Below are 23,166 nucleotides of genomic sequence, written 5' to 3' on the forward strand. Positions count from 1 at the left end.
CACAGATGTTCAATAAAAGGTTTTGAAATTTATGGTGAAATGTTCCACAGGCTTGGATGCAGGTTCCTATTATATTTGTGTGGACCTAGCCTAATCTCTAATGCAGCTGGCGGGAGGGTATACAGGGCTGTCAGGCAGCAGGGACTCTGTGTTCTATATAGTAGGTTGTACTCCTTGCTAATTCTTGCCATTGTTGTGCAGGTGCTATGGATTATTTTGCGGGGAGAGAATACTGGGGGAACAGACAGCACAGAACAGCTAACATGACTGCTTCAGCGTTCACCTGTAAGGTAAGAATACCTGTCATGTGTTCTGTTAGATGTCACACTCTTATTAGGAATTCTATATGGGAATTTATTATGCCAGCCAGGAAGAACTTAAAGGGGAACTCCGGATAAGAAAAACTTGTTTCTATTAAAAGTACATTAAAAGTTATATAGATGTGTCTATACAACGTCTTACTGTATCTGTACAGTTCTGCCACACTGGTAGCTGATAGAAATCCAGGAAGTGAAAAAAATGACCTCTGTGCCAATTCACATTGTCTCCTGCTCCTTCTGCTCTCCCCCCTTAGGAGACAAATCTTCCATGCCTGTCTCACATTGTGTGTGTTTGCTGATGATGCATACAGGGAGCAGGGTGTGATGTCACAGGAGGCGGGGCTGGATAACCCATTCCCCTGACTGATTCACCATCTCTGACCGGCCAGAAGCAGCTGCTGCACTAATTTTACTGATTGTAATGGGTGCGGGCTGTGATGATGAGGGAAAGCCTTGCATTCTGGGAACTGCTAAACCAGGAAGGACAGAAACACAAAACAGAGCAAAACCCCCCAAATAATGCCCACCTGACCCCCGGTGAAGCCCTGGATACTTACCCTTTGCTGGAAGTCCCACTCCTGGATCCAGTCCCCAGACGGAGATATCGGCGCCCGAAGCTGAGCGTGCGCTGTATGCTAATTACCAGGAATTAGTCCGATGCCCATGGAGAATGACTGGAGCAGTCATTCTCTATGGGCTCCGGACTCATCTCTGGTGCGCATGCGCACGGTTGCCGACGGTGAGATCTCTGCCCCGGGACCGGGTCCAGGAGCAGGACTACCAGCAAAGGGTAAGTATCCGGGGCTCCACCGGGGGGGGGGGGGGGGGGGGGGGTCGGGCGGGCGGGCTCTGCGCCGGAACCGGGTGGCAGGTTCCCTTTAAAGGAGAAGTCTGGGGTCAGACATTTTTTTAAAAAACAGCAGAGGAGGATGTGGCTGAACATAACGACCTGCACCTACCTTCCAGGCTTACAAAAAATCCTGCCTATATAACCCAGACTATGAATGCTTCTCTAAATGTTTTTGTAAATAGTGGTAAGTTCCATAAAGTTTACACAATAGAGTGGTGCCGTGGATTAGGAGCATAAATTGTTCTGGAACCGTGCTTGTAATCCAAATCCACTCTTATACCAAAGCAAATTATAGAAATGCAGACAATTGGCTCCACACCACAAAAATAATGATTATTTATTCTGAACAACATGTAGCAGAAATGAAACAATGAGAAGCAGCAGAATCTGTAATATTATAAGTTACTGTACAGTATAGCAATCAGCATGTGGTGTATAATGTATAGTAACTGTATAACCCGGATAACACAGCAGCTGGATATGTGATATATAAGTTACTGTACAGTATAGCAGCATGTGGTATATAATGTATAGTAACTGTATAAACCTGATAACACAGCAGCAGCTGGATATGTGATATATAATTTACTGTACAGTATAGCAACCAGCATGTGGTATATAATGTATAGTAACTGTATAAACCTGATAACACAGCAGCAGCTGGATATGTGATATATAAGTTACTGTACAGTATAGCAATCAGCATGTGGTGTATAATGTATAGTAAGAGCATAACCCTGATAACACAGCAGCAGCTTGTACATACAGGATGGAGCTGCAGATTCCCATAATGCAGTAGCGTAGTACAACAGGCTAGAATAGAGAAGCAGGGCTGCTGTCAGAGGTCTGTGTGGTCACATGACAGCAATGGAGTAGGGGGTTTGTTCAGCATGGACCAATCAGGACTGACAGACTGCAGGGAGCATGAAGGAAAATGTGGACACATAAATGCATCGCTCTCTGCCCGTGGAGAGAGGGGTTACAGCTATGGAGATATTACCTCTACAGTCCTGTCCCCTGATGTAAGCCCCAGCCTGAAGTTGATCTGCTATGATTTGGAAGGTGAGGGAGACTTCCTGGGTCAGAGAACAGGGCTGTAGACCCCGCTATACAGACCATGCCCCTCCCCCACTCCCCCTCCCACCCAGTACAGGGAGCTCTTACACCAAAGCAATGCTCTTAAACCAAGTCACAATTTTGAAAAACTGCGAGCTCTTAAACCAAAACGCTCTTAAACCAAGTTACTCTTAAACAAAGGTACCACTGTATATTGACTAGATACTAATTTATCAATGTCTTTATAGGTATTAACAGTGTGCCCTCTCAGTAGTAATGTCCCTTTGCCTTCTTCTCAGTAGTAATGTTCCTTTGCCTTCTTCTCAGTAGTAATGTTCCTTTGCCTTCTTCTCAGTAGTAATGTTTCTTTGGCTTCTTATCAATAGTAATGTCCCTTTGGCTTCTTATCAATAGTAATGTCCCTTTGGCTTCTTATCAATAGTAATGTCCCTGTGCCTTTTTCTCTGTAGTAATGTCCCTGTGCCTTCTTCTCAGTAGTAAAGTCCATGTGCCTTTTCTCTGTAGTAATGTCCCTGTGCCTTCTTCTCAGTAGTAATGTTCCTGTGCCTTCTTCTCAGTAGTAATGTTCCTTTGCCTTCTTCTCAGTAGTAATGTCCCTCTGCCTTTTCTCAGTAGTAATGTTCCTGTGCCTTCTTCTCAGTAGTAATGTCCCTGTGCCTTCTTCTCAGTAGTAATGTCCCTGTGCCTTCTTCTCAGTAGTAATGTTTCTTTGCCTTCTTCTCAGTAGTAATGTCCCTTTGCCTTCTTCTCAGTAGTAATATTCCTGTGCCTTCTTCTCAGTAGTAATGTCCCTTTGCCTTCTTCTCAGTAGTAATGTCCCTTTGCCTTCTTCTCAGTAGTAATATTCCTGTGCCTTCTTCTCAGTAGTAATGTTCCTGTGCCGCCTTCTCAGTAGTAATGTTCCTGTGCCGCCTTCTCAGTAGTAATGTTCCTGTGCCTTCATCTCAGTAGTAATGTTCCTTTGCCTTCTTCTCAGTAGTAATGTCCCTGTGCCTTCTTCTCAGTAGTAATATTCCTGTGCCTTCTTCTCAGTAGTAATGTCCCTTTGCCTTTTTCTCAGTAGTAATGTTCCTGTGCCGCCTTCTCAGTAGTAATGTTCCTGTGCCGCCTTCTCAGTAGTAATGTTCCTGTGCCTTCGTAAAGATACCCTATGAGAGGTTTTCCCTTTGAGAGATCTTCATACCTGAGCAAATATCAGGGTGTAGAATGGTTGGCTAGGGGCTCTTCATCAGCCGAGTTCTTCAGTTACTTTGTAGTGATACAGAATAAAACAAAACTGAAAGGTAATGGTCTGTAAGGTTTCAGTTATCATTATACTTTACAAAATCTTAGCAGAGTTACTGATGGACTAGTACTGACTAAAATCTAGACTACCAATGTTAGTTATGAATGAGGGCCTTGTGTGAGCTTTTGCAGCATATATATCTGTTGAAGAAACACAAAGGTTCATCAAGTTCAGAGTATTATAATAGCCAATGACGCATTTTCCAGGAGAAACTAGAGAAAGATCTTAGTGCACCAGCTTCAAAATAACCAATAAAAAAAGGAGAGGGCGAGTCTTTTCAGACTCCTCACTTGTAATCAAAGATTCCTTAAAGGGGACCAACCAGGACAATTACCGAAGGAGTGCTTAATAGTTGTGGTAAGAAGCCCTCCTACCATGTCCTGGGTTGCTCCTTCGGTACTTACTTACGCTGGCAAAACGTCTTTTACTGCTGCGTGTGAGGCAGGGACAGAGCCGATAACTTGTCATCTGGGCTGTGTCTAGTCGCGGCCCTCTGTGCTGTCAGCGCACTCTGCTGGGTGATTGATAGGCAAGGAGGCCCGTTAGATCCCGCTTGCCATCCAATGCACACAATGTATTAAATAAGGAACATTGTTTGCACAGACATCAAATTAATGTTAGAGACAATTATTCAAAATGTTTTTGCAAACAGCAGACGTTCTTTTTAGTTGTTTACACACATTGGTTTTTTTTTTACCAGCCTTTTTTCTATCTTTACACTTATATTCAATGGACCTTCAAAAAAGATCCCCACCCAAAAGGGCCTGAGCTAGAAAAAATGAACAGCTGTCATTGTAATGACGGGCGGGCAGAATGCGATATGGAGGATGTTAAATGGCTATTTCCCCCCATCATTGGTGGTCTCGTGGTTGGATTCCCCCCCTGCAATGTCATGGCAGACGTGTGATCCATTCAACTTACCTGACCGGGCCTCAGCGTCGGAATGCCACTGATCCCAGTTTGGTAATCAATAGATCTGGCTGCAGCAGCCAAAAGCAATACAGCACTGATCTAATGGATCAGTGCTGTATAATGTATACTGCACTGATCTCTATGAGAGATTAGCACAGTAATAATAAAAGTCCCCCAGGGGACTTCAAATTACTGTGTAGAGGAAAAAAGAAATTTTTTTTCATTAATAGTCCCCTAATAAAAGTTTGGATCACCCCCCTTTTTTCATTTTTTTAAATAAACAAACATATTTGGTATCCCCGCATGCGGAATCACCCAAACTATTAAGCTACCACATCCCTGATCTCACATGGTAAACAGCGTAAGTGCGAAAAAATTCCAAAGTGCAAAATTACGCATTTTTAGTCACATCAAATCCAGATCATGGCGCAAAAAATTACAGCTGACACAGCCCCATAGACCAAAGACGCTATAAGGATGGTAATGGAGTGATTTTAAGGAACATTTAGCTTTATTTTTAAAGGTTTTCATTTTTTAAAAGCCATCAAATAAAATAAGTTATGCAGGTTACATATCACTGTAATCATACTGCCTGGCTACGGCCCTTTAAACACAAGGAGGAAAAAAACAAAGCACAAAAACGAAAAGTATCCCGGCCCTGAAGGGGTTACTAGCCTGATAGCATTGTACAATTTATTACCGATTTCTTACCAACATTGTCATACTTGTTGACGCCAGACACTGGGCTAAGCCTAACTAGCTGGTGCGCTTTCTGTCACGGAGACGAACCATGAGCCAAAAGACAAATACTAAAGAAGGAACGCCCAGGGACAAGAAACAAGATGGTATACACTGAAGAAAATAACTAAAAGAAAAAAAATAAAATAATAAAAGCATTGTGTACTGCAGCCTGGGATTACTGTCCGTGACATTATGCTTCTGGGCTTAGATGACAGAAGGATGGAAAAATTTAGTCCTTTTAACCCATTGTCTGCTGGAAGCACAATAAAGCCAAAGCGCTGTAGTGTAGAGGCTGCACGATGCGGTAGTGAAAAGGTTAACACGCGGAGGCTAGCTGCAGTAATTAGAAGGTTAGAACCCATTTGTGCTGACACAGAATATGCTGTACTCAGAAATGGGAAATCTTTTTAGTCGAGAAGATGGCAGAAGTCTGTTGTTGAATAAACAATCATAAATTTATGGCAGGAAGAGAGACGGCTCCTGCTCGAGTTACCAGCTCCTACCATGTCAGCTGTACCGTTTAGGGCCACGAGAAGAAGTGACTTTTGTTAAAAGACGGGACACGTCGGCTTAATGATGTGCCCGTGCCAACTCCATTCATCATTGCTTCTATGTGTGGCACAAGGGCAAACTCAGCAAAATTTCAGATGACTAATAGCTATAGCCCCTAAGCACGATAAGGATGGCTGGTCATTAAATAAGACTCCAGAAAGCTGGATTCAATGGACTTTTTTTCCATTTTTGATTATGATAGTTGACATAATTGAGCTGTATGGAGTTGTCCTTTTTTTTAAAACATTTTAAAAGCATTTATATTATTATGACTAGATATGAGTGAAGTTTTAAAAATGTTTGTTTGGTAAGTTTTGAACTTGCAAACCGAACTTTAACATCAATACTTACCAGTCCACACTCCCTCGGTATCTTCCTCTGTGTCTCCGGTGTCCCCCACTGCCAAAATTCGTCTCAACCAATTGCTAAGTGAGACGGGACAGCGCTGTGGCCAGTGATTGGCTGAAACTGTTGTCTGGGGAGCGACAGCCCGCTCAGACATTCACTCGCCATGGCACAGTCCCATCTCAGTCAGCGATTGGCTGAACAGGTTGGATGTGGTTGAAGACACGAAAAAAAAAAAAGGTGGACACTGGGGGATGGCAGAGAGGTGAGCATACAATTTATTTTTTTTGTGCAGTTGCAATCTTGAGAAAATTATGAAAAGCTTACAAAAATTTTCTCAGTGACAAAGCAAACTTTTGCAGACTTTGTTTCACTTCACTCATCATTACCTTTTTAGATCCAAAATTCTGCTACAGCTTCCCATACCAGCCTGTAGGAAAGGGAGAGGACAAAAGACAAACAGAAACAAGAGAGAAAATAGAGATGCTGCAGGAGCTTGTAGTAAGTGTTATATCTCACCCCAGTGTTCGATTGACAGATTGTACTGCTCTATAATGTCTTCCATGCTGCTGCTGATTCAGAGGATGTGTTATCAAGATATGGGGGAACAGGTTCCTCTTTGTTTCCTGAGTATACAGTGTATACAGTATAGAGACTTCATAGCAGGTAGGCTCCACCAATAAGATCAGGGAAAACTGTACATTAGAGATAAGGCCGCAGAGCAAACATCTGGTAAAATATGCCACAGATTTATAATGGCCAGAAGTATTGCTGCTTTGTACACATGCATGACTGCTTATCCTGAAAAGTTATGAGAAACAAATGGTGTGCTTTAAAAACATAACATGCCGACTACCAGCGGTTACCACTAGTGGGGGAAAGTGAGCTTATTGCATACTGTAAACTCTACATATAAGACTGCATCTTTGTAGGCCACAATTAAACCTGGACTACACAGAGACTTTTTGCAGATTTATCACGCTTCAGTTGCAGTCCCAAAGAATAAACTTTGTTGTATCCATAAATGTTAAATCACTGCTCAAAGGAATACATTAAGGCCCCGTTCACACGTAGCAAAACTAGCGGAATGCCGTTAGCCTCCCTCATAATGGGAGTCTATGGGAGGCGCGCACTGCTGTTCTCACAGCGTCTCTCCGCGCTGAAGAATGAACATGTTCATTCTTCAGCCGGGGAGAGCAGCAGCACGCGCCTCCCATAGACTCCCATTATGAGAGGGAGGCTTAAAGGTGTACCCCAGAGATAAAAATAAATATTACATCAACTGCTGTCAGAAAGTTATACAGATTTGGAAATTATTTCTAGTTAAAAACCTCAGCTGCTGTATGTCCTGCAGGAAGTGGTGCATTCTCTCCAGTCTGACACAGTGCTCTCTGCTGCCACCTCTGTCCATGTCAGCAACTGTCCAGAGCACGGATAGAGGTGGCAACAAAGAACACCAAGTAATTTACAAATCTATATAACTCTCTGACACAAATTAATAAAAAAAAAATCTCTGGAGTGCCTCTTTAAGCTGCTTGAAAATGATTCAAAGTAGCTGCAGTCAGGTGAGTAGGAGCGCCTTGTTTCTTCCGTAATCATGACAAAAATCACTTGGAAATTTTTAGCATATGTTCACTAGAGATGAGCGAACCGGCCGAGGTTCGGGTTCGTAAGAACCTGAACTCTCGGCTTCCAATTCCCGCTCTCTGCCCGCTCCGTGGAGGGGGTGGATACAGCCATAGGCTGTATCCCAGTTTTCTAGGCGGTCCTCAGGCTGTATCCACCCTCTCCACGGAGCGGGCAGACAGCGGGAATCAGAAGCTGAGAGTTCAGGTTCATACGAACCCAAACCTAGTTCGCTCATCTCTAATGTTCACCAGTTCAGATTTTTAATTGCAGTTATTGAATACAAACCAAGGATGGATTTGAAAAGAGAAGCAGTCTTGGTCTTTCTTTCATTTGTGTCCCCCATTTATGTACCTGACTTTGTATTCAAAATTTGCAATTAAAAATCAATATAAAGAAATATAGAGCAGGAAGAGCTGAGAATATTGATCTATATCACTGTGGGAAAAGATTCAGTATAACTTGATAGAAATCCCTGATCATTCTGTCATAAGGAGTCCAGGGGGTGGAGCCACTCAATGGAATGGACTCTAGCATGGAAATATCAGAGATTTCAATCAATAAATTACAAGTGATACTGAATCTTTTCCCATAAAGATATATATCAATACGATCAGCTCCTCCTGCTCTATAACATGAGGCCGATAGCTTAGGGAGCATTTTCATGGTGACAGGTTCCCTTTAAGGTTTTAATTAGGTAAATTTCAACTGAGTGATACGGCAACATTATTTTGTTCATATTTCAGCCTCAAGTCTTGGTCTGACCGTGTGTCTCATGACTAGAACGGACAGCATCATAAGGGTTATCATGCTGTCAGTTTTTGTCATTATGATCACATTTTGGCAGCTATTACACTCATCTGAAAATCACGAGAGAAGAAACGCCTCACTTACTAGATGTAGCCCTTACTTGACTTTCTGAACCAAGTGTCAGATCTAGCTGTGTCATGGTGACAGGGGTAAATAATTTGGCGTTTAATGATATACTTGTAATGATTGTATATCATTCTATAGCGATTTGTTTTCTTTTTTCTTTTACTGTTGGTTCTGCGGAAAAATTCCTAAAATTAGCTATTACTTGAAAGAGAGTAGAAACATCTGTTTTGGCTACTGAAAATGTGTGACCTTCTTTCTGCGCAGTTCTGTACTTTTTTTTATTTTTATTTTTAAGTCTCTTTAACTCCTTAAAGGGAATCTGTCGCTAGGTTTATGGTGCCTTAAATGTGAGGGCAGCAACGCTAGCTTTGTGTTGTTACTTTCCACCGGCCCTCCAGATGCTGATTGACAGCTGTACATGGTATATAAACACATTATAGATAAATAATTGCAATTAGCGGCCAGTGGTCAGAGATGGATCTATTGCTCATGAATATTTAGGACTACTGAGCGCATGCACATAATAGAGAGGACCAGTGTGTAGTGTTCAGAGTAATTATTTAGGAGGATATCTCTGAATCAGCTGCACAGAACAAAGTAAGGGATACATCATTCTATACTAGTCTATACTACCCCCAGATAGGGGAACATAAACCTACTGATCATGAGACGCCTCTTTACAACAACTCAGCAGCAGGGTCGGCTGTAATGTAGAGCTAACAAATGCCTGCAACTACCAAAAGCGGATTTCATTTTTGTGCTAGCAGTTTAACCTTCCACGTGCTGCAATTATAGACAAAATTGCATAGTGCCAATAGGTTACTGTGGCAGTTGGAGGCCCTCTGAGGCCTCTGTGCTTGCCATGGGAGATCGGCTTGTACAGTCTGCCCCAGAAAGGCTTTACAAGCAGAGTGCCAATTTGCATAGATCGGTATGAGCAATCTAATGATCTTAAATGTCCCCCTATACGTACACCTAGGGGACACTTAAAGACTGGCTTACAAGTACACTGGTCTTAACTAAAGGCCCGGCCCGGCGCAGGCTGCGCACAACAAATCTACACCTGCTTCTAGAAGTTGGAATAACTCTTTATTAAAGTAATGCTACAGTATGTTCACACAATGTTTTTTCCTTAAAATGGTGTCCGTCATTTGCCTGTTTGGCCGCAGTCAGTGCAGTGACGGCTGTCGGTCCATTATTCTAGCTCAGGTGGACTGATCACACTTTTTTTCCTTAATTGAAAAGTCCATAAAATTTAATAGTAAAAACTGTGAAAGGATGGTGAAAAAAAAACCCTCTGTGTGAGCAACTAAAAAATAACGTCCGTTGTTTGCGAAAGACGTCCAAAAATAATTGTCATGATCATTACAAATGTCATTTAATACACTGTGTGTATTGGAGGTCCGTCATCCTATTGACTTCAATGAATTGCACTAAAGTTAATTAAATTCCAGACATCTTTTTAAATAGAAAAGAACCTAGCCTAACAATGCCACAATAATCCATAGAACACAAAATTATATATATATGTATATATATATATATATATATATATATATTCTGTTATCTAGACGCAGATGTTTCTGTACATTTTAATCTAGTTTTAAAGACTAGAAATACAGTATAAATACAGGGATTAAAATGACATTAGAGACAATAGTGGAGCTTTTTTTGTGCAGGAAGTCTGCGAATCCCTGAAGATTTACAAATAATGTAAAATATGAAAATCAACAAAGACAAATGGGAAAATGCATCGGAGAAATGAAAATGAATAATATTCCTGTGACCTTTCACTGTTTGGCTCTGTTTACACTAAGTAAAAAAAGAGAAAAGTTGTCCGTTATTACTGCATTTTAACCCCTTCAAGACCGAGGTCATTCGTGCCAGGATGTCAGGGCCAAATTAATGCAATGTTCCTCCCCACCTTCTATGAGCTGTAGCGCTTTTATTTTTCCACCTACAGGGCTGGTTGGGGAGTCATTTTTTGCGCCATGATTTCAAGTTTTTATTAATATCATATTGGTGTAACAGAAAAACTTTGATTGCTTTTTATTAATTTTTTTCTGATAAATATCGTTCACAAGCGGGAACAATAATGTAATATCTTAAAAGATCGGACAATTACACACACTACGATATGAAACATGTTTATTTTTTTAACTATTTTTATTTTTATAATGGACAAGGAGGTATTTAAAACTTTTATTGGAGGGTATAAAGGTTTTTTTAATACTTTTTTTTTTACTTTAAAACATCCAATCAATAGATTGCATATACTGATCTATACTATGCCATAGCATAGATCAGTGTTATTGGCGATCTATGCACAGAGCCTGCCTGAGAGCAGACTCTATTCACAGATCGCCGAACCGACAGGAGGGAGGTAAAAGGCATACCCCTGCCCGTCGGTACATGCGGGGTCCCTTAAACGCTGTGATCGATATAGATTGCGGCGTTTAGGGGGTTAATGATCGGATCGCAGTTGCCTCTCATTCTCATCTCCCCGGACACTGATGTGTTTGGGACCACTCTCACTGTTGCGTTCCCGCACACTGCAGCCCCTTCAGCCAGGAACGTGCATATACGTTCCCGCTGCACTTGGTATGTGCAGCAGGAACATATATCTACGTACTGCTGATGTGAAGGGGTTAATTGGCCCCAATGGAATGACGGACATCCAATGCACACAATGTATTAAATAACAGACATTGCTTGCGTGGACATCAAAATAATGACCATGACAATTATTTTCAGACGTCTTACTAATAGAAGGTTTCATTATGAAGCTGAAGCCTGTATCTCTCATTTCATTGGAGTTCTTCAAATCATTTATTAAAGTCAACAGAGAAAATAAAAAAATAAATTTTTAAAATTTAATTATTTTTTTTTAAACTTTAAAAAAAAAAAAAAAATGTTTTACAAATGAATAGTTAATCTATATAGAGTAATGTTCCAGCCTGCCTCGTAAATATGCCAGGGGCCATGTTGTTAAGCTTGAAAACCTTAGTAAAATGTAGCGGGTAAGATCTTGGCTGCGGCTGCCGGACAGATAACATGTGCAGGACAGCTTCTTTTTGCTGAGTAGGATGAAAGTGCCCTCCATGTTAAGGGGCTCTGAAGGGGTTGTTCAAATCTGCATAAGCTCTGTGACTTCAGTGTATCACCACTAACCACAAGCCAGTCCCTTGATGCAAACCATATGGCGAGACTCAAAATAATACAAATGATTTCTATATCAATAGGAAAAACTAATGTTGCTTTAATTACTGCGGCTCTGAAGCAAAGTTACCAAATAAACACTCCACTATAAATAAAGCGGCCTCTTTTTGTACCTTTGCTTGAACAGCATAAGAACTGGCTTACAATAAAATACACATTACACAACACACGCTGCCTTTCTCTTGTATATAAACTGACATTTTGCTAAGCAAACAAACAATATGCTAATCATTGTATGATAAATGAGACAGGAGTTTTACACAATGCACTGGAAACCGACTAGAGGTTGAAGGAGCTCGCTGGGACTAGAACATAAATCGCCTTACCCTAATGTGCGCTCAGTGGGGTCCTATACCCACCAGTCACCATAATGAATTGCCTGTTTGTTTACAAGGGCAAAGTGTTTTATCCACACCAGCAACTGTGCCCAGCACTGCAGCCACCACTTCACGGGAATGAAACACTGTGATTAAAGGGGAACTATCAGCAGGTTAGCCATACTCGTACACCATTAATGCTATGTAACTATGATTCTGTCTGTGTAAACACACTATTAGTGTAAGCGACAGGAGCTGCTCCGTGAGGGTTTCCATGACTGCCAGAGGAAGAATACAGGCAGACTGTATGAAAAGAGTGGTGAAAACACCAATCACAGCTATAGCAATTGTATATCATTAAACAGTATAAACAATCTAATGATCTATGATGCTGATCCCAGCTCGGTGCTCGATTACTATGGGCTCCAGTAGCCCATAGTAATCGAGCACTGATCTCAGAGATTAATATGGTACATATCTACTGCATTGATCACTATGAGAGATCAGTGCAGTAATCATAGAGGTTCGGAAAAAATACAAATACAAAAAAGGCTATGCGTAATAAGGATGTTTATTATAAATGTAGGCTGTTGATAGTTAACAATCACTAGCAGTCAGCAAATAATAACTATGTACAATTATATACAAAGAGACAGTGACTGTTGTCAGTTGTCTGTTAGCATCAACCAGTCCGTGTATATACAGTTCGTCTCTGTGAATGACAACTCTAGTCACAATGACCCGTGTCACGTTCTGTCACAACAGCCAAAATGACCCGTGTCAGTCCAAGCTAGCCAATGATCTGTATCGGTCCAAGTAAAGCAACTATTGACCCCTGTCGGTCACTACAGCCTCAACCAGCTCAAATTATGACCTCTGTCGGACCAAGTCAAGTCAGTTTTACCATAGGGCGAATGGGACAGCATAAACACAACCCCCCCCCCCCTCCCAAAATGAAAAAAATAGTTTTTTTTAATCTCACCATGCAAATAATGTTTTCCCAGTTTTGCTGCATATTTTATAGAAAAATTAGGTCTATCATTGCAAACTACAAAGTACAATTAGTGTTGCAAAAAAAAGGGCTCGTGTGGGTCTGTAAAGCAATCACTATGGCTTTTAAATACAAACAGGAAAAAGCAAAAGAGCAAAGGTGAAAAGACACTCGGTCCTTAAGGGTTTAATCATCATTATTTGCAAAAAAAAAAAAGTTTTACTGTTAAGTAGTAAAGCATTAGAAAAGCTATGTAAACATGTATATCAATGTATTCCAACTGATTTATAGAATAGATATAATGTCAGATTCATCATAGCATTTCCGCAACACAGAAACCCCACAAAATTTGTGAAATTTCATTTCTTGTATCACAGCTGCCACTTTGTACATGGTAAGGCTATATCTGCATCTTCATTGGAATTTCTATCAAGGTTTTCTGCAATTTTGTGACTGATGTGTTATCTATTCAGTCTTCTTCCCCCAGTTCTGAGTTGCTGCTTTCTGCTGAAGACAGAAAAATGTGTGTGTGAGCTTTTCTCTCTGTCTCCCCCTCCTCCCCCCTCCCTTTTGAGATGGCTGATGTTAACAAGTCTCTATCTGCAACATTGTAGCTTCTTTGTAATGCTGAGAGGGATAATCACAGTGAGTTCATCAGCAACTTGACCTCAGATTATCCCTCCCAGCATTACAAAGAAGCCACAATGTTATAAAGCCAGTTAAAGCCAGTCAGGAACACCATTTTTAAATCAGCTGTCTCAAAAGGGAGGGGGGAGGAGGGGAGATGGGGAGAAAAGCTCACACACAGATTTTTGTGTTTTTAGCAGAAAGCAGCAGCTGAGAACTGGGGGAACGAGACTGAATAAATAATGACAAGCATGGAAGAAATTGTTAGTCTAACCATGGGCAGCAGCATATCAAAAGTTATGTTTGAGTGGAATACCCCTTTAGGTCAGAATCAAGCATACAAGCTGTAATTAACTAGTTCGGGATGTTAAAGGGGTTATTCAGCGCTACAAAAACATGGCCACTTTCCCCCTACTGTTGTCTCCAGTTTGGGTGCAGGTTTTGAAACTCAGTTCCATTGAAGTAAATGGAGCTTAATTGCAAACCGCACCTGAACTGGAGACAAGAGTATGGGGAAAAGTGGCCATGTTTTTGTAGCGCTGGATAACCCCTTTAAAGTGATGTTTACCAGGATTGTAAAGCTGAGATTTAAACGGGTTCTCTGGCCCATCTTACTTCCTGAGCAGCTCCACCGCTGAAAGTGTGACACCACAGCGCAGCTACGTTCTGTGCAGTGGTCGTCTCTTCTTCGATGTGCTGCCTTCACCTTCATACACTTGTGTGGCATACTCTTGCGCCATTGTCTCGCAAAATGCGAGAATACCGCTCACAAGCGTCAGAAGCATCTGAAGATGGGGGCGGCACAACGAGGAAGAGACGCCCACTGTGGCTGAGCTGCTCAGGAAGTAAGATGGTCCAGAATACCCCTTTAAAAAATACCCCTTCACAAATATGTGGGGGAATACCAGAATTGGTGCTTAAAGAGTCACTGTCGTATTTTTTTTTTTTTGCAGAAATCAATAGTCCAGGCGATTTGAAGAAACTTTGTAATTGGGTTTATTAGCCAAATCTGCCATTATCTGCATGTAAAAAGCCTTTTCCCAGGTCCCCCCCTCCTTCCTCTTTTTCATCCACTCTGAAAAATCTGAAAATTGTGACTTGTTGCAGGAGACGTCCCCTGTCTGCTCTAGGGAGAGGGGAGGGGGGAGGAGGAAGGAGGGAGTTAGCCGGCAGCAGAAAGCAGATAACAGAGGATTACAGGCACGGAGCTGGGTGACAGCTGTAATCTGAGCTCAGACAGGTCACTGGTGATGGTCAGAACAGATAACGGGTGAGGGATTTGTAGATTAACTCTTTGTTGTCCTGTTTTGGTCTTTTCTTTAGCTCTCTCCATAGGAGAACAATGAAGACAGGGGGGAGAGCTTCAAACTGCTTTTTCATGATAAAAATGCATTTTTCGGATAATAAACCCAGTTACAAAGTTTCTTAAAATCGCCTGGACTATTGATTTCTGCAAAAAAAAATTTCACGACAGTGACACTTTAAAGGTTTTTTGTCTTTAGAGATGCATGTTCTCACTCTGCGCCACATTTACACCTTTACCTGTATATTGTAGCTTAAATCATCAACCAGCTCGATAGTGGTGTAGGGTTCTAAAGCTGCCGGCATGGGTGATAGACATGAGGCTTTAGGTAAGAATGGTATATGGAGAAATACATTTTTTTGCTTGTAGAAAGAGGAATGGCAAGGAGTAAAATGTGGTGACGGTATTAACGTGTGCTTATATGACAGCCGGACGGTGATGTGCGGAAGAGGAATGTGGCCAACATTCCTGTCACCTTGTACAAAGTGTATTATGCCACAAGCGCCATGTTAATGAATAAGCACTCTATTTGTCATTTCTATCTTTCTATACTTTTTCTTTTTACTTAAAAAATAGTAATATATGTACAAGTAGCCTGAGGGGTGTATGGAGGGGGTTTGTGGGTCCTGCGCACTCTATACCCGACAGCTCCTTGTAGTATTCAGCAGCAGGGAACCACCAGTAATAACCGGCACGGAGCAATAGAAATCGCCAGCAGCATTTAAATACATTAAACGTACGTCATTGGTGGTAAAGTGGAATAGACCACTGTCATGGCAGCCCAGGGCTTGTATTAAGGCTCTGTTGCTGCTGAGACGGGTTTATTTCTGTAGCGTGCCATAGGCAGGCCAATAGAGTGCAAACAGATGGAGCGATGTCATACTGTAGTATCACATTGATTCCTATGAGCAATCAAGCAGTTACTTGATGAAGTCTCCTATGGGGACGAAAAAGATGTAAAAAAAAAAGAAGGTGTTTTTTAAAATACCACCCTGGTTTCCCTCAAATAGCCTGATCCCCCTCACATTGCCTCCCCATACACTGCCTGGTCCTACAGCATTTAAAAAGGTGGTGTCATGAAGAAATCTAGTGTATACTAATGCAGCTTGGTAAATGAAACATATTTCCTATGTACAAGCATTTCTTGTAATGTATTGTCACTAACCCCCCCCCCTCCCCTCCCCAATGTGGTACACCGCTGATTTTACCTTATTTGCTTTGTGACATCAACCCTTTAACTGTATTGTTCCCTGCGTCTCCCTCCGTAGGATTAGTCTGGCATGCCATGTATTTATGTAATTTGTAGTGATCACCTAGGATTTGTCTTCACTTGTGGGTGTATTTTTGTAGGATAGTGACTAAGTTCCCCTGGTCACTCCACGTTGAGCCCCAACCTCAGCCTTGTCCCCACATCCCTGCATATAGAGCACAGCAGCTTCTAATACAGAGAGACAATTACCTGATTTTGTCTGAGGGGATCTGTTGGTTTTAGATAGATAAGTTATTTTGTGGTTTTCTGACTATTTTTACATGAACTTTTAACATTGGATTTGTGTCTTTGTGTGCTTTGTTTTTAACTGGGCAGGATTCCCTTGACTTGACAATACAAAGAATAATTGCAAATCCTTATAATTACATGCCCATCGGGCATCCTGTGGCTGGCAGGGCGGGTTCTCAATTAATGCAGAAGATAACAAAGTTCACAAGTTAACGCAGCGCACAGTTTTTGTACTGTCTGGCATGTATTACATCCATCATAAAGCACAGAACACAAAGAACAACACATTTAGGAATACTAATATTAAGCCATTGTTTTATTAAGGTGGATAGAATTGTCTTATTACTTCATCTTCACCTTAAGAGGAACTTGTCATCAGTTTCATGCTGCCTGAACCATAAGTCATCGGGCGGAGCCTGGCAGTGGATTCTTCCTGTTTCACTGGTTTTCATTGATAGAGCTTTACTTTTTTGGTTATAGAGAGATTATGACTTAAAGAGGATGTACCACCTGGTATATCCTCTTTAACCTTAAGCCACGGATCGAACAGCGCCGACATGGGGAAGCCGTTCTATGCACCGGAACCGGACGGTGCTCAAGCACTGGAGGTAGGCCGGCCCGCCTCCAGTGGGAGGGAATTCCCTCCCTTCCATGACGCGGCTCCCTTGGAATGAATGGAGCCGCGTCATAGAGGGGAGGGAATTCCCTCCCACTGGAGGCAGGCCAGCCTACCTCCAGTGCTTGAGCACCGTCCGGCTGCGGTGCATAGAACGGCGCCGTGCACGGGAACCGGGCCACGGTCCCGAAAATGGACCGCGGCACCAGCTTCCCCGTGCCGGCGCTGTTAGATCCATGGCTTCAGGTTAGAGAGGATGTACCTAGTGGTACATCCTCTTTTAAGACAGGAAGTGGAGAATCCATGGGCACCACCCCAACGACTAGTCAAAGTGGTGACAGCTTTCCTTTAAATCCCACTGTCAGGCAGTTGGGTTTAGAGAAAGGTACCAGCTAAATGTCGGCCAACAGGTACATCTGCCCGCCTTAATATTAACATACATACAGTGTTTTGCAATAAATTAGAATATCAACAGAAATTTTTTTTTTTTTCAGTAATTCATTTCAAAAAGTGATCTCATATATTCTATAAAGTCATTACATACAGAGTGAACTTTTTCAAGCGTTTATTTCTGGTAAGGTTAATGATTATGGATTACAGCCAAGAAAAAAACAAGTGTCAGTATTTCAGAAAATTAGAATATTATATAAAACCAACTGAAAAAAAGTTTTTAACACAGAAACGTCGACCAAATAAAAAGTCTATACAGTAAATGCCCTCAGTACTTGGTCGGGGCACCTTTTGCATGAATGACGGCATCAATGCGGCAATGTGGCATGGAGGCGATCAGCTGATGGCACTGCAGAGGGATTAGTGAAGCCCAGGTTGCTGTGATAGCGGCCTTCAGCTCGTCTGCATTGTTGGCTCTGGTGTATTTCATCTTCCTCTTGACAATACCCCATAAATTCTCTGTGGGGTTAAGGTCTAGCAAGTTTGCTGGCCAATCAAGCACAGTGACGCTGTGGTTAGTAAACCAGGGATTGGTACTTTTGGCCGTGTGGACAGGTGCCAAATCCTGCTGGAAGATGAAAATTCCATCTCCAAAAATATTTTCAGCACAGGGAAGCATGAAGTGCTCTAAAATTTCCTGGTAGACGGCAGCGGTGACTTTGGTGTTGATGAAACACAGTGAACCTACACCAGCAGGTGACCTGGCTCCCCAAACCATCACTGATTGTGGAAACTTCACACTAGACCTCAAGAAGCTTGGATTGTGCCTCTCCACTCTTCCTCCAGACTCTGGGACCGAGATTTCCAAAGGAAATGCAAAATTTACTTTCATCTGAAATCAGCCCCTTGGACCCCTGATCAAGAGCCCAGTTCTTCTTTTCCTTAGCCCAGACAAGGAGCTTCTAGCTTTGTTTCTTGGTCAGGAGTGACACATGGGATGCAACACTTGTAGCCCTTGTCCTGCAGACGTCTGGATGTGCTTGTGGCTTTTGAAGCACCGACTCCAGCAGCAGGCCACTCTTTGTGAATCTCTTCCAAATTTTTGAATGGCATTTTGGTTACAATCCTGTTAAGACTGCGGTTCTCCCAGTTGCTTGTGCACCTTTTCTACCACACTTTTTCCTTCCACTCAACTTTCCATTAATATGCTTTCATACAGCACTTTGAGAACAGCCAGCTTCTTTAGCAATGAACTTTTGTGGCTTCCCCTCCTTGTGGAGTGTGTGAATGACTGCCTTCTGGACATCTGTCAAGTCAAGTCTTCCCCATGATTGTGTTGCATACTGAACCAGACTAATGGTACTTTTACACGGAGCGATAATTTGCCCGATCGCACGATTAATGATTTTGAATGAACAATGTTTTTTTTATAACGATCAGCGTTTAGACGGAACGGTACATCGTACAGAAAAATCGTTATGCGATCGTTTTGTGATCGCTTAAGCCTATCTCACACATAGGTGAAATCGTTGAAAAAATGTTTACACATAACGATCTGCGAATTTTTTGCGAACGATCAATGACTATTTGAGAACATGTTGAAAGATCAAAAAGAACGATTTCTCGCTCGTCACTTGATCGTTCGCTACGTTTACACATACGATTATTCTTCGAATTTGATCGTTATCGTGCAAAAACGAACAATCAATCATTCCGTGTAAAAGGACCATTAGGAACCTTTTATAACACTTAGGAAGCCACTGCAGGTGTTTGGGGTTAATTATTCTAATTTTCTGAAATACTGACTTTTGGGTTTTTCTTGGCTGTAACTCATAATTATCAACTTTAACAGAAATAAACGCTTGAAAAAGTTCACTCTGTATGTAATGACTCTATAGAATATATGAGGTCACTTTTTGAATTGAAATACTGAAAAAAAATTTTGGGGTGATATTCTAATTTATTGCAAACCACTTGGCTTGAACAATCATGCGTGTTTATTTCAATGTGGAGAGGACAATCAGGCTGGGTTCACACAGCATTTTTGCAATCCAATTTTTTTCCCCATCCGTTTAATGCAAAAAACATATGAAAAAGGCGGAAAAAATAGACTTAATTGTGTGCATTCATTTTGATCTGTTTTTCCATTGTCAAAACACATCCTCTTTTTTGTATACACAAAAGTGTAGTCGACCACATTTTTGTATACTCTGAAAAGACAGATAAAATGAAGAAAATTCTGTACCAAACAAATAATACTGTAATATATTTTTCATTGATAACACAAAATAAATATAATATGTGGGGGGAAAAGAAGCAGCAGCGCCCCCCTTGGAGGTGGGGGAAGACGTAATAATATATTATATGCACATGAATGGATGCGTACAATCTTTAGCTGGCACTGATAAATCTTAATCTAGCAGCAGCATTCACAAAGGAGACACAACTAGAGATGAGTGAACCTGGAGCAGCTGGAGTCGATCCGAACCCGAACTTTCGGCATTTGATTAGCGGTGGCTGCTGAAGTTGGATAAAGCCCTAAGGCTATGTGGAAAACATGGATATAGTCATTGGCCGTATCCATGTTTTCCAGACAACCTTAGAGCTTTATCCAAGTTCAGCAGCCCCAGCTAATCAAATACCGAACGTTCGGGTTCGGATCGACTCGAACCCGAACCCGGTTCGCTCATCTCTAGACACAACAATATAATCAGCTATAAAGTGCAAGAATCAAGTGCATGCGGCTCCCAGCGCTGGTGAATGGGATCCTTCCCACTTCCTACCACCTCACTAACCCTATGTACCTTTCGCGTACCTCACTTTATCAAGGAATAGCGGCAAAAAGAGCGCCATTTTACTGTGATTGCCCAATTCAAGGCAAAGTAGCACTAATTTACCCTAAGATTATTTTCACACATACTGTATAATTGGTGTTTAATTAGCGTTATTTTGCCGCAAAGTGCACAATTACTGCTCACTAAATGCTATGTGTGAACATATCCTTGAGGGTAGCTTCACACTGCCTTTAAATCTTAAAAAACACCAATAAAAATGCCATGGCAGATTTTTTTTTTTTTGCAAAAACGTCAGCGCTAGCTAGCTTGACGCATTACTTTTTACTTGCCCGTCTTGGCCTGTCTTTGCTTCGTTTCTTTTGTATGAGTTGTGCTGCTCATTAACAGGGCCTTCCCACTACTAACACTAATGGCATATCAATATCTTAAGGGTCTGGGGGTACTGGGTATAGACCATATGGACTACCACTGGACCCAGTGCCCTGTGTTGTGTGTCCTGTCTCGATTTGTAACAGGAATACTGCCACCACACCATGTGGTCGGATGACTGCATGACATAGTAAGGCCCCATTCACACGTCAGTGTCAGTTTTTACTGTCAGGAAATCCTGATCAGGAGGCCTTAAATGTCATCAGGAAAGTATCATGATTTCCTGACAGTAATCCGTTTTTACCTTCAGGAAACCATCAAGAAAAACCTTCAGGATTTCCTGATCAGAAGAAAAATAGGACCCGATCAGAGATGTATTTCTGCAAAGTGGACCTGCTGTGCGGTGGGTGATGACCGCAGCGTTGCCACGAGTTGCCAGCACGGGGGGGGCGGGGTTGGGGGTGCGCGAGTGGCCGCAGGGGGGGGGGACTGCGTTGCCGCGAGTTGCCGTGTCTGCCACGGGGGGGGGGGGGGGGGGGTGTGCTGGGGGGGGGCGCGAGTGGCCTGGGGTTGCCGCGGGGGGGGGGGGGGGGGTTACGTTTACAGCGGGGGCAGCGGCGGAAGGTGGTCCAGGTGAGTGGAGCTCCGGACGCTTTCCTGATGTGTATCAGGAAAGCGTCCGGGGCCAGGGTGCTCCCATAGACTTCTATGGCCACGTCCGGGCCGGATTTCCGGACGAAAATAGGACAAGTTCTAAAAAATCCGGTCCTATTTTCCGGAACGGACACCCTTCCTGAAAATTCCGGAAGGGTGTCCGTGTCCAATGAAAGTCTATGCGTCCGGATTTCCTGATAGGAAATCCGGGTGCTTTTTCCGGACGTGTGAAGGGGGCCTAAAGCATTTAGATATGTGGGCCAATACAGGGAGACTTGACACTTAATTGTTAAGGTCCCTGTATACCAGCCAGGGGTTGAAGCAAGGAAGTATAATGCTGCGCCACCCACTTGGGCTCCTCCTCCGATGCCAGTTGGTTCCTCCATTGAACATTCTGACTCCTGCTACAACCGTTTAGTTTGCACTCAACAGATCCACACTATAACTGTATATTATATTGTGGAACAAATACTCTGTCTTTAAGTTGATGCATTATCTATTACAGTCTCTGTCCTTGGACGAGCTATCTACTATTGTAGCATAAATGTGGTTTTCTTTATAATGGGGAAAACTCTTAAAGCAGGGATGGGAAACCTTCAGCCCTACAGCTGTAGAAAAACTATGATTCTCATCATGCCTGGACAAAAACAGCTAAAGCTTTGACTGTTCAGGCATGATGGGAATTGTTCTTTTGCAACATCTGGAGGACCAAAGGTTTCCCATCCCTGTCTTAAAGCATTAAAAAGAATTTCTGACATTGAAATAAAAATTTGGAAATTAAATAACAAAATACACTGTACTCACCTTGCTGAGTCTCTTGCCAACCTGCTAGGGCTCACCACTGCCTATGTTTATGTTGTGTACTCTCTCTGCTCTGCCGGTGACTAAACACACACACACGCACACGCACATACACACACACACAGGCCTTAGTGATTGGCTGCAGTGGGAAAGTACATGGGGGCTGCAGTGAGTCCTGGCACTGGACTGGGTGAGGTGAGTACAGTGTATTTTCTTATATCCAGCACAGGCTGAATTCTTTCAGAAAATCTGTTTAATCCAGTAAACCTATGGAACGCCCATGAAATAAATCTTGCACTGTTCAGTTCTAGAGCAAGTTGTGCAGACAATTTTACATTTTCTGCCCTGATGGAACAGTATCCAGTATGATCACGCGGACACTTTAATCTCAGCATTAATTTATCCGTCACTTAGATGTGAATTTCTCTTTTGTTAAAGTCTGAAAGTTAAATGAGAAGCTGCAGGTCCCTGGCCGGGGTCCATACTCCAGTGCCGGGGGGCTCTCATAAAATCTTCAAAAGTCTAATTTTTAATGTCATAATATTGTAGCTGTGATTATAAATATCTTTATTGCACATAAAATACACAATGTACAAAGAGATTTTTTTGGATGGGGCCTTTAAGTATTACTATTATTCTAGTAAATTACTGTTGCTACTATTGCTAGAATTGCAGAATACGAGAGAATTTATATTGACGCTTTATTTCGTTAATGAACCTGCTTGGATATTATGACCATGAGCCAGTTCTGGGGAGCCGTGTTCCTTGACTTACGACGTCTTTAATCCTCTGTGTTCGATATGCAAAAACTTTAGGACATGCTAAATTATTCTGCTCTACTTTCTTTAAAAATTAAAGGGGTACTCTGGTAAAAATCTTTTTATTTCAAATCAACTGGTTTCAGAAAGTTATATACAGCAGAGAGCACTGTGTCAGACTGGAGAGAATATAACACTTCCTGCAGGACATACAGCAGTTAATAAATACTGGAGATTTTTTAAA

The 23,166-nt window shown here is 42.1% G+C and overlaps 1 long non-coding RNA gene across 3 annotated transcripts in view; it reads left to right on the top strand.

Moving 5' to 3' along the window:
• Positions 1–23,166, top strand: part of LOC138773780 (uncharacterized) — a 303,380-nt gene that overhangs the window by 145,312 nt on the left and 134,902 nt on the right. For all 3 annotated transcript variants that reach the window (XR_011360216.1, XR_011360217.1, XR_011360218.1), the window contains exon 4: positions 202–290. This is a non-coding gene — a long non-coding RNA (uncharacterized lncRNA). The remainder of the gene's footprint in view (positions 1–201; positions 291–23,166) is intronic.

The sequence above is a fragment of the Dendropsophus ebraccatus genome, chromosome 15, assembly GCF_027789765.1.
Source record: "Dendropsophus ebraccatus isolate aDenEbr1 chromosome 15, aDenEbr1.pat, whole genome shotgun sequence".
Classification (NCBI taxonomy): Eukaryota; Metazoa; Chordata; class Amphibia; order Anura; family Hylidae; genus Dendropsophus; species Dendropsophus ebraccatus.